Consider the following 12,320-nt stretch of genomic DNA (forward strand, 5'->3'; position numbering starts at 1 on the left):
AACGTAGCGTGGTTAAAGGGATTTGAATAGGAAGCATCCCGAGGACATAAAGAAAACGGGAAAGAGTAACCATTTTCACGGCTTGAACCCTTCCCCACATTGAGAGACCCAGTGCCTTCCATTTTTCAAAATCACGTTGCATTTGAGCGATGAGGGGATTGAGATTATCCGTAACCATACTCTCTAGGCCTTTGTTCACTAGTATGCCCAAATACTTGAGATGAGAAGATTTCCATTGAAAAGGAAAACCTTGAATGGCCGCTATTGTGGTCCCATTCGAGATGGGCAGTGCTTCGCTTTTGTTCCAATTAATTTTGTACCCAGAAATGGAGGAGAAGTCATCTATTATTTTTAACACAGATGGTAAAGAGATGGAGAGATCTGTGAGTGTAAGGAGAATATCATCTGCGTAGAGATACATTATGGATTCTCCTGTCAGAAGAGAAATGCCCTTAATATAAGTACATTGTCTTAAGGAGGCAGCCAACGGTTCCATGGCTAGAAGAAAGAGTAACGGGGAGAGGGGGCAACCCTAACGAGTACCTCGATTGATAGAAAATGGATCTGAGATAAAGCCCCCACAATTTACCTGTGCCGAAGGATTTTTGTACAACAAGCGTATTTTGTTTATGAATTGATCTCCCAGGCCGAATTTTTGTAACACCCTAAAAAGATAATCCCATTCAATTCGATCAAACGCCTATTCCGCGTCAAGCGACAAGGCCAAAGCGTCATCCGGAAGATTCTTGGCATACCATAGTGTGTGGGCAAGAGTGCGAAGATGGTTCCTAGAGGAACGTCCCGGAACAAATCCTACTTGGGTATGATGTATGAGAGATGGGATAACCTTACGCAAGCGAGAGGCCAGAATGCTAGCTAGAATTTTGATGTCACAATTCAAATGTCTGCTTGGGTTTTGAGATGTGTTATGGCATCATTCATCGGATGGCCTCTTTAAGCGCCTGGAAGTTTGGAGGACGTCGGGGCATCAAGTTCCAAAGTGGTAAAGCATTTGGGATGTTCTGTCCTGAAGAAAGGCCTTCGCCTCCTTCATTAAGCACTGCTAAGTGGTGTGTTGTAATTCAGCTCCACTTTGGAAGAGTGCTGGACATCTAAATGTGAAATACAGCATGCTTACTAATGGCGATTGTCTGATTAATACATTTCGATGTTGCATTTTCTAGTATTGTGTTGCATGAATCTTTGAGTATACCAGGTGCACAACTGTACCTGTGGCCATCTTGGAGGTTCCAAAGAGGAACAGGGATACTCGTGAGGGCAGCTAGAATTTTTGTTTTGTGCTTGTATTATGAGGATAATGAGCCTGATTCACAAAGGCAACTTACACTTACAGTTCAACTTGGTGGAGACATGTAAGCTACACTGGTGGAGGAAATTGGCACTTGAATTTTGTGAATAGCCCCAAATTACTCAAAAGTGTAAGTTACCTTTGCGAATCAGGCCCATTCAGCTTAGTTGCACGTTAATCCGTGAACACGTGCACCTTAACAAAGCATCAGTTCAGATCTTGAGAATAAGCCAGACTGTACGACCGTGTGCACTTGCACGATATCACATTTGGTTCTATGCTAATTTTTGGCAAAATTGCCTGCAAATAAAGCAACAAGTTTATGGATGACTGTGAGAAGTTGGCCTGGCATATGCTGGTCACTAGTTATAGTGGCCACCTTGCACCAGTCCAATTCGACTCTTGGTAGATAGGTTTAAGACAACCTTTTAACGAAAGCTATCCTAGTGGTAGCTGTGGAGAGCAGCCTTCAGGCTAAGTCTCAGAGGAATGTAAAGCAGCTTGTTTTACCTTATAATCTCTTGAATTACCAAATGAAAGGACACCACACAGGTATATATATCAAATATATATGTATTTATTACTAGACACACTCTACTAATCTCTTTATGAGATTAGAAGTCAGGAACATATGCAAATATCAACGTTTCACAATAGGTTAAGCACAAATATGGCTGGGGCCCTAGGGGCGTACCAGACCATATACTAAAAAAGAGTTTTAGGAATGTCAACTTGCAAGGGGACAAGGCCTAGAGCCTGTGGAATCGCTGGGGCTTCACTAAGGCAGGTAAGTAAAGGACCCACAGGAGACGCGTGCAGTGTGAGAACACAGCCGCAGGTTCCCTATTGATTTCAATGTAGCAAGTCGCGGTTGGAATTTTAAAGTTTTAGGATACTTCTAGAGAGTCTACAAGCAAGTCACTTACAAGGTAAGTAGTTCGAGGGCCAACACCCACTGGAGCACTGGAGTGCACGAGTTACCTCACCCAGGGAAGCCGGGTGCATAGGTGTCTTTTGGTGTCGGGTTGCGTCGTCTTTTTCAATGGAAGCCGAAGAAGTTTTGCTGCTTGTGAAGACTGGAGAAGTGTCTGGTGGAATCCAAGGCTGGATTCAGGATGATGAACACCTGAAAGCAGAAGGGACAGTGTTCACAGTCACTTGCCAGTGACCCGGGGCCAGGAAGATGGATGCCCACGGAAGTCGGGTGATTTCAGGTGATCAAGAGTGTTTTGACTCTTCAGCCACGAGGTCCAGGAGGCGTCAATGATGACCAGGAGCTGGATTCCGAGTATGCCACAAAGTCTGCAGCTTACTGAGGTGTCGGCAACCAGATTGGAGCCAAGAAGCCTTGGCAACACCAAGTCTTGTGGAAAGCAAAGAAAGTCAGCAGTGCAGACCAGCTAGGTCTGAGGGACTCACCCAGCAACGGTAAGTCAGGGCAGGCCTGGAGCAACCAGGAGAGCCCTTTGGTTTGATGAGAAAGTCTTCAGGAGACCCACAAGCCAGCTGGCAAGGGATCACGAAGATGCCTCATGAGGATTCGCTTCACAGGAGCCCACGGTCACTCGGGACAAGGTAGGCCTCTGATTTTCGAGGGAAATCCTGCTGGAGGCTTGGACCACACGTGGTCTAATGCACAAGTTCATAGAATGTCGTGAAGGGGTTGCATTTGACAATAGGGCATGGTACCCGGGTATTGCTGTTCCTCGTCACTCATGGGGTCCACTCGCCTCAGCTCTGCTGGGGACTCACAATGGCCGTTGAGAAGTCAGGAAATCTACTTCCAGAGCTGCAGGGACTTTGGACTCTAGCGGGAGCGGGAACGTTTGTGACCGTTGATTCAAGTTTTTGGTGCCTGCCAAGAAGGGGAGTCACTCCTTGACTCCAAGGGAGATTATTCAGTATTCCAAAGGTAGTGGAACATCGAAGGTCCAGGATTCTTCTTGTAGAGCATCGTCGAGGGATATCTAACTTGCAATGGCAAGGGTTCCCTATCTTATAGTAAAAGAAAGGGAGGGACTAGCTCTATGACCACTCCTCTGGGAGGGTCAGGGGAGTGGGTGGTTACACCCACTTCCCTCTGTCCAGTTTTGTGCCAGAGGAGGGGCAGGTAGCCCCTGAACAGGTGTGAGCTGGCATATGCACAGAGGAGCCTACTGCTCCCCAGTGCAGGACTTCAAAGCACTCTAGGAGTGCACCCACCCAGCCCCAATACACTAAATCCTGTCTGGAAGGTGGTTACACCTCCCTGTGACAGGATGCCTATTGTTGGGCCTCCTCCACTGTGAGTTTCAGTCAGCAGCAGGAGGGCGGGCAGCCCAGTGTTTGTGCTGGTGGCATCCATTTTGTGATGCCAGGGCTCTTTCAGATTTCTACCGTGTTTCCACAGTCGGTACATGTCTTCCCCTCCAGAAGGGTGGGATCATACTCCCACACCAGTTACTGGTGTGGGGGTATGATTCCAAGTTGTTTGACACCAAACACGACATGTTTTGATGCAGTCATTCCAAAGTTAGCATTTACCGCTAGGTTATAATGCACTTAAGAGTATATGGTTTAACCGCATCCACATCAGCCACAGAGAATAGACTCTGCCAGCTGCAGAGGGGCCCTGCTCAGGCAGAGGCACCCCCTCACATTGTAAACCAAGCACCCTGCCCTCAGGATTGGTAGGGCCTGCCTTCGGGGTGACTGATAGGTTTATATGTGTGTTTGTTCGGTGAGATATAGGGAACCTATACCTCAGGGAGGAGTGCTAACACTACCTCACACAGGCTGCAGTAGCAGGCCTGTGGTGTCAGATTTAGTCGGCTTCCCAGGGGTGGCATAATACATGCTTCAGGAGCTGGTAGGCCTGTGTAGGACCTATGCCCTTGGTACCTAAGGTACCATATACTAGGGGCTCATAAGGTACCACAGTATCCAATCACTAGAGCATCTAATATGCACTCCAAGTTGCTTAGAGAGAACAGAGAGACTGGGGCCCTGATTAGCAGGGACCCAGCTAGACTATAGCCAGAAACCAGTGTTAACATCAAAAAAAAAGTGGGGACAACATAAGTGCAGATCTTACTCTCTTACACACCCCCCCCCCACCAAACGCAGGGACACTAAACTAACCTTGACCAGTTGAGTCTTCGTGTTCTAAGTGGAAATACCTCGAGAGTCCATCTGCATTGGCATGTTGGGTCCCAGGTCTATGTTCCACTGTATAGTCCATCCCCTGTAGGGAAAGGGACCACCTTAGCAGTTTTAGGTTTTCACCTTTCATCTGTTTAAGCCATAGGAGGGGCTTGTGGTCAGTCTGAACTATGAAGTGAGTACCAAACAAGTATGGCCTCAGCTTCTTCAGGGCCCACACCACAGCAAAGGCCTCCCTCTCTATAGCTGACCAACATTTCTCTCTAGGGGTCAGCTTTCTGCTTATAAAAGCTACTGGCTGGTCTTGACCTTCATCATTCAGTTGAGACAGTACAGCTCCCACACCCAGCTCAGAAGCATCTGTTTGGACAATGAACTTTTTGGTGTAGTCTGGACTCTGTAAGATGGGGGCAGTGCACATGGCCTGCTTTAGGTCTTCAAATGCCTTTTGACAGCTAGCTGTCCACTGAACCTTTTTTGACATTTTCTTTCCGGTAAGATCATTTAAGGGGGTCACTATAGCTCCATATCCCTTAACAAACCTCCTATAGTATCCAGCCAGGCCTAAAAAGGCTCTCACCTGTGTCTGGGTGGTTGGAGCTACTCATTCCATGATGGTTTGGATTTTGCTCTGTAAAGGTTGAACCTTGCCTCCACCTACAAGGTGGCCCGGGTACACAACCTGACTGCCCTATCGGGCACTTAGTGGCCTTGATAGTGAGGCCTGCTTTTTGCAGAGCCTCCAAAACATTTCTGAGGTGGACCAGGTGATCCTGCCAGGTGGAACTAAAGACAGCAATATCATCTAGATAAGCTGAGCAATAAGTTTCCATACCTGTCAGAACTTTATTCACCAACCTCTGAAAAGTGGCAGGTGCATTTTTCAAACCAAAGGGCATCACCACAAAGTGGTAGTGCCCACCAGGGGTTGCAAATGATGTTTTGGCCTTGGCATCATCAGCTAACTTGATTTGCCAGTAGCCAGCTGTTAGGTCAAATGTACTCAGATATTTGGCTGAGGCCAAAGTATCAATGAGCTCATCTGCCCTGGGAATTGGATAGGCATCAGTCCTGGTGACTGCATTGAGGCCTCTGTAGTCTACACAAAACCTCATTACTTTGTTACCACCCTGGGTATGAGGTTTAGGCACAAGGACTACTGGACTAGCCCCAGGGCTACCTGAAGGCTCAATTACACCTAGTTCCAACATTTTCTGGACTTCAGTCCTGATACAGTCCCTGACATTGTCAGGTTGTGTGTAGATTTTACTCTTGACAGGCAGACTGTCTCCAGTGTCCACCTCATGGATGCACCAGGAAGCCTGACTAGGGGTCAGGCTAAACATATGTCTGAACTGCTGCAGAACTTGTCTGCATTCAGTTTGCTGATGGTCAGTGAGACTGCTTGCCAAAGCAACACCATCTACTGACCCATCATCAGGGTTCTGTGAGAGCAGGTCAGGGAGGGGGTCACTCTCCTCCTCCTGTTCCTCATCAGTTGCCATGCGTAAGCCCATGTCAGCCCTGTCAACATATGTTTTCAATCTGTTAACATGGAGCACCCTAAGGGGGCTCCTGGGAGTTCCAAGATTCACCAAGTAGGTGACTTCTCCCTTTTGCTCAACAATTGTATGGGGGCCACTCCACTTGTCTTGGAGAGCTGCTGGGGCCACATGCTCCAGCCCGCACGTTCTGTCCTGGCTGGTATACAGTCAGCACAGCCTTTTGGTCATGCCAAGTTTTTTGTAGTTCTTGGCTTGCCTCCAGGTTTTTAGTTGCCTTCTTCATGTATTCAGCCATCCTGGAGCGGAGACCAAGTACATAGTCCATCACATCCTGTTTGGGAGGTTTGAGAGGTAACTCCCAGCCCTCCTTCACCAAACATAATGGACCTCTTACAGGGTGCCCAAACAGAAGTTCAAAAGGGCTGTAGCCAACCCCCTTCTGTGGGACCTCTCTGTATGCGAACAGAAGGCAGGGAAGCAAAAGGTCCCATATTCGCCTAAGCTTTTCTGGGAGGCCTTTAATCATTCCCTTTAGGGTTTTTTTTTAACCTTTCAACTAACCCATTGCATTGTGGGTGATAGGAAGTAGTGAACTTGTAGTTTACACCACACTCCTTCCACATTGCTTTTAGATACCCTGACAAGAAGTTGGTATCTCTGTCAGATATAACCTCCTTAGGGAAACCCACTCTGGAGAAAACTCCAATGAGGGCTCTTGCCACCACAGGGGCTGTGGTGGTCCTGAGGGGAATTGCTTCTGGGTACCTGGCGGCATGATCCACTACCACCAGGATAAACCTGTGCCCAGATGCTGTTGGAGGGTCAAGGGGACCAACAATGTCAGTCTCTACCCTTTCAAAGGGTACCCCCACCACAGGTAGTGGTATCAGGGGGGGCCTTTGTTGTGCCACCTGACTTGCCACTGGCTTGGCAAGTGACACAGGAGCGACAAAACTCCTTGGTGTCCTCTGACATGTGTGGCCAATGAAAATGTGGGACAAGCCTGTCCCAGGTCTTGTTCTGGCCCAAGTGTCGTGCTAAAGGGATGTCATGTGCTAGGGTCAAGAGGAACCCCCTAAAATTCTGAGGTATTACCAACCTCCTGGTGGCTCCAGGGGTAGGATCTCTAGCCTCAGAATATAGGAGTCCCTCATCCCAATAAACTTTATGGGACCCACTAGCACTCCCAGCAGCCTCAGCAGCAGCCTGCTGTCTGAGGGGTTCAAGAGAGGGGCAGCACTGTTGCTCCTTACTCAGATCTTCCCTTGAAGGTCCCCCTGCCCCCAAGAACTCAACCTGATCAGGCTCCAGTTCCTCTCGGGCAGTTCCTTCTTCAGGATCTGCTTCTCCTTCCTCAGGAGGGGAATCTGAGATCTGAGACAGAGGGGAAGGCACTGCCTTAACCCTACTGCTCCTCCTCTTGGGTAGCACCTGGTCAATACTTTCAGGATCCAGAGCTGGTTTAGTTTGATGCATTTTGGCTTGTGACCTGGTCACAGCAAATACCTCTGCCGGTATGCCCAACATCTCAGCATGAGTCCATAACTCTACTTCAGACCAGGCTGAAGTCTCTAGATCATTGCCCAATAGTCATTCGACAGGGAGGTCTGCACTGACTACTACCTTCTTGAGGCCAGTCACCCCTCCCCAGGAGAGATTCACAACTGCCAGACTATGGTTTGTCCTGACATTGCTTGCATTGGTAACCTGGTACATTTCACCCAGGATGATCTGCCCAGGGTCCACAAGATCCTCTGCCACCATAGTGACACTAGCACCTGTGTCCCTGAATGCTAAAGCCTGTTTGCCATTTATTACAGGCTGCTGTTTGTATTTGCCCAGATTACTGGGGCTCACTAGGAATGACATATCAATGTCTCCATCACAAAGCAGCAATGCCTGAGTGGGTACTCTGACTAGGCCAGAGTCCACTTCAGAACCCAGGGTCAACCCTACTACACCCTTATTCTGATTACCACCTCCACCAGTAGCTGCACAAGGGGAACAGTTGCCTTAGGGGCAGGAGTGGTGGTGGTTTGGTCTTTGGACTTGGTACAATCAGAAGTCCAGTGCCCTTTCTGTTTACAGAATTTGCACCAGGCTTCTTTTGGCCTTTTCCCTTTGTAGACTATGAATCCCTACCAGATGCAGAATTTCGGGGCCCTTGTGAAGACTTCTGGTCTTTTGACTTATCCCCACCTTTCTCAGAGCCTTTAGGATCCTGCTTCTTAGTGGCACCCCCTTGGTTCTGGGTTTTCTGCCTCACCCTGGTTCTGAACCATTTGTGTGCCTTCTTTCCCAATTCTTGGGGAGAGGTCAGATCAGAGTCCACCAGGTATTGATGCAACAACTGGTTTTGGCAATTATTAAGGATCTGTTCTCTCATCATAAGATTATACAATCCCTTAAAATCACTAACTCGACTACCAACCAGCCAACTCTCCAGAGCCTTGGTTTCACAATCTACAAAGTCAGTCCAATCCTGATTCTGTGCTTTCTGGGTGTCTCTGAACTTCAACTTGTACTGCTCAGTGGTTAAGCCAAACCCATCTATTAATGCACTTTTCAGGACTTCATAGTCATCAGCATCCTCTTCTCTAACAGTGCGGAGCTTGTCTCTACCTTTATCTGAAAAGGAGAGCCACAAGATTGCTGCCCACTGTTTCTGGGGGACCTGTTGTACTCTACAGGCCCTCTCCATAGCAGTTATCCATTTGTGGATATCATCCCCACTCTGGTAGGGAGGAACAACCTTGGACATGTTCCTATGGTATGAAATGTAATCTCTGACTCTAGGGAAACTGTTGCTGCCACCAGGGGGTTCTAACCCCTCTTTTCTAGAAGCTCTCTGGAGCTCAAAGGCTTCTTTATCTAATGCCAACTGCTTGGCCTTAAGGGCAAACCTTGCTTCCTCATACTGCAGCAGTTTGTACATTCTTTCAGTGGAGGTCTCTCTTCTATTAAAGTATGAGCTCCTCTGATGGACAGATTCTCTGCCAGAGTGATATGAGTGGTCAGAGTCCCTAGAAAGGGACCTAGGCCTCTCCTCCACTCTGTCAGTTCTCTTAGGGAGAATTCCTCTGCCCTGTTCAGACCCATGTGGATCTGGCCCTTCAACCACAGAGTCCTGATCATCTTGATTTTCATCATCTGACCCAGACACTGTAATTGACCCACTCCCTGATTCAGATCTGTTTGCTCCTAGAGCCAACCTCAGATCATATGCTGTCAGCAGATCTATCAGGCCTAGTGTGGAGGGACTCTGTACTAGCTTCAGGTGTCTTGCAACACACATGGCCTTCAAGTCAAAGAAGGTCATGTCCTTATACTGAGGCTGGGTGGACCCACTGGCTCCATCCCTTGAGGACATTCTAGTGTTGTGCAGTGTTGTACTACCTACACTAGTTTGTGGCCTACTGATCCTAGCTTGAGCTGTAGCAAGGGTGTGCTATCCCTTCACTCACAGCTCTAAGTTCAGTAGAACTTATTGATACTAAGCTTTACTTTTATATGTACCTTGAGTACCTTTAGTGGTTTTCAGTTAGTAATTCAAATAGAGATTTTCTGGTAAAACAATGGCAAGCTGGAACTGCACACGCTGCCCACCAATGTGAGAAGTTGGCCTGGCATATGCTGGTCACTAGTTATAGTGGCCACCTTGCACCAGTCCAATTCGACTCTTATGGTAGATAGGTTTAAGACAACCTTTTAAAGAAAGCCATCCTAGTGGTAGCTGTGGAGAGCAGCCTTCAGGCTAAGTCTCAGAGGAATGTAAAGCAGCTTGTTTTACCTTATAATCTCTTGAATTACCAAATGAAAGGACACCACACAGGTATATATATCATATATATATGTATTTATTACTAGACACACTCTGCTAATCTCTTTATGAGATTAGAAATCAGGAACATATGCAAATATCAACGTTTCACAATAAGTTAAGCACAAATATGGCTGGGGCCCTAGGGGCGTACCAGACCATATACTAAAAAAGAGGTTTAGGAATGTCGACTTGCAAGGGGACAAGGCCTAGGGCCTGTAGAGTCACTGGGGTATCACTAATCCACCCAAGGCAGGTAAGTAAAGGACCCACGGGAGACGCGTGCAGTGTGAGAACACAGCCGCAGGTTCCCTATTGATTTCAATGGAGCAAGTCACGGTTGGATTTTTAAAGTTTTAGGGTACTTCTAGAGAGTCTACAAGCAAGCCACTTACAAGGTAAGTAGTTAGAGGGCCAACACCCACTGCAGCACCGGAGTGCACGAGTTACCTCACCCAGGGAAGCCGGGTGCATAGGTGTCTTTTGGTGTTGGGTCGCTTCGTTGTTTTCAATGGAAGCCGAAGACGTTTTGCTGCTTGTGAAGACTGGAGAAGTGTCCGGTGGAATCCAAGGCTGGATTCAGGATGAAGAAGACCTGATAGCAGAAGGGACAGTGTTCACAGTCACTTGCCAGTGACCCAGGTACAGGAAGATGGATGCCCAATCGGAAGTCGGGTGATTTCAGGTGATCAAGGGTGTTTTGACTCTTCAGCCACGAGGTCCAGGAGGTGTCGACGACAACAAGGAGCTGGATTCGGAGTGTCCCACAAAGTCTGCAGCTTACTGAGGTGTCGGAAACCGGATTGGAGCCAACAAGCCTTGGCAACAGCAAGTCTAGTGGAAAGTGAAGAAAGTCAGCGATGCAGACCAGCAACGTCTGAGGGACTCACCCAGCAAGGGTAAGTCAGGGCACACCTGGAGCAACCAGAGGAGCCCTTTGATTCAATGAGAAAGTCTTCAGGGGACCCACAAGCCAGCCGGCAAGGGATTGCGAAGACGCCTTGTGAGGATTCGCTTCTCAGGAGCCCACGGTCACTCGGGACAAGGGAAATCCTGCTGAAGGCTTGGACCACACGTGGTCCAATGCACAAGGTCGTGGAACGTCGTGAAGGGGTTGCACTCGACAATAGTGCACGGTACCCGGATATTGCTGTTCCTCATCACTCGTGGGGTCAACTCGCCTCAGCTCTGCTGGGGACTCACAATGGCCATCGAGAAGTCAAGAAATACACTTCTGGGGCTGCAGGGACTTCGGACTCCAGCGGGAATGGGAAAGTTTGCGACCGTTGATTCAAGTTTTTGGTGCCTGCCAAGCAGGGGAGTCACTCCTTGACTCCAAGGGAGATTCTTCAGTCTTCCAAAGGTAGTGGAACGTCGAAGTTCCAGGATTCTTCTTGTAGATCGTCGTCCAGGGATATCTAACTTGCAATGGCAAGGGTTCCCTATCTTATACTAAAAGAAAGGGAGGGACTAGCTCTATGACCACTCCTTTGGAAGGGTCAGGGAAGTAGGTGGTTACACCCACATCCCTTTGTCCAGTTTCGCGCCAGAGCAGGGGCAGGTAGCCCCTGAACCGGTTTGAGCTGGCATATGCACAGAGGAGCCTACTGCTCCCCCAGTGCAGGACTTCAAAGCACTCTATGAGTGCACCCACCCAGCCCCAATACACTAAATCCTGTCTGGAAGGTTGTTACACCTCCCTGTGACAGGATGCCTATTGTTGGGCCTTCTCCACTACGAGTTTCAGTCAGCAGCAGGAGGGCAGGGATCTTTCAGATTTCTACCGTGTTTCCACAGTAGGTACATGTCTTCCCCTCTAGAAGGGTGGGATCATACTCCCACACCAGTTACTGGTGTGGGGGTATGATTCCAAATTGTTTGACACCAAACACGACATGTTTTGATGCAGTCATTCCAAAGTTAGCATTTACCGCTAGGTTATAATGCACTTAAGAGTATATGGTTTAACCGCATCCACAAACAGCCACAGAGAATAGACTCAGCCAGCTGCAGAGGGGCCCTGCTCAGGCAGAGGCACCCCCTCACATTGTAAACCAAGCACCCTGCCCTCAGGATTGGGAGGGCCTGCCTTAGTGGTGACTGATAGGTTTATATGTGTGTGTATTGTGAGATATAGGGAACCTATACCTCAGTGAGGACTGTTAACACTACCTCACCCTGGCTGCAGTAGCAGGCCTGTGGTGTCAGATTTAGTCGGCTTCCCAGGGGTGGCATAATACATGCGTCAGCCCCTGGTAGGCCTGTGAAGTACCTATGCCCTTGGTACCTAAGGTACCATATACTAGGGGCTCATAAGGTACCACAGTATTCAATCATTAGTGCATCTATTATGCACTCCAAGTTGTTTAGAGAGAACAGATAGACAGGGGCCCTGATTAGCAGGGACCCAGCCAGACTATAGCCAGAAACCAGTGTTAACATCAGAAAACAAGCATTTGCAATGCAATAGGTCTCGCATTTACGCAAGTTTGAGCTATTGACATTGTAAATGACAATGCCTTTTATTTATGTTTTGGTTTTTAAA

This window comes from Triturus cristatus, chromosome 6, assembly GCF_964204655.1.
Source record: "Triturus cristatus chromosome 6, aTriCri1.1, whole genome shotgun sequence".
In the NCBI taxonomy this organism is placed as follows: Eukaryota; Metazoa; Chordata; class Amphibia; order Caudata; family Salamandridae; genus Triturus; species Triturus cristatus.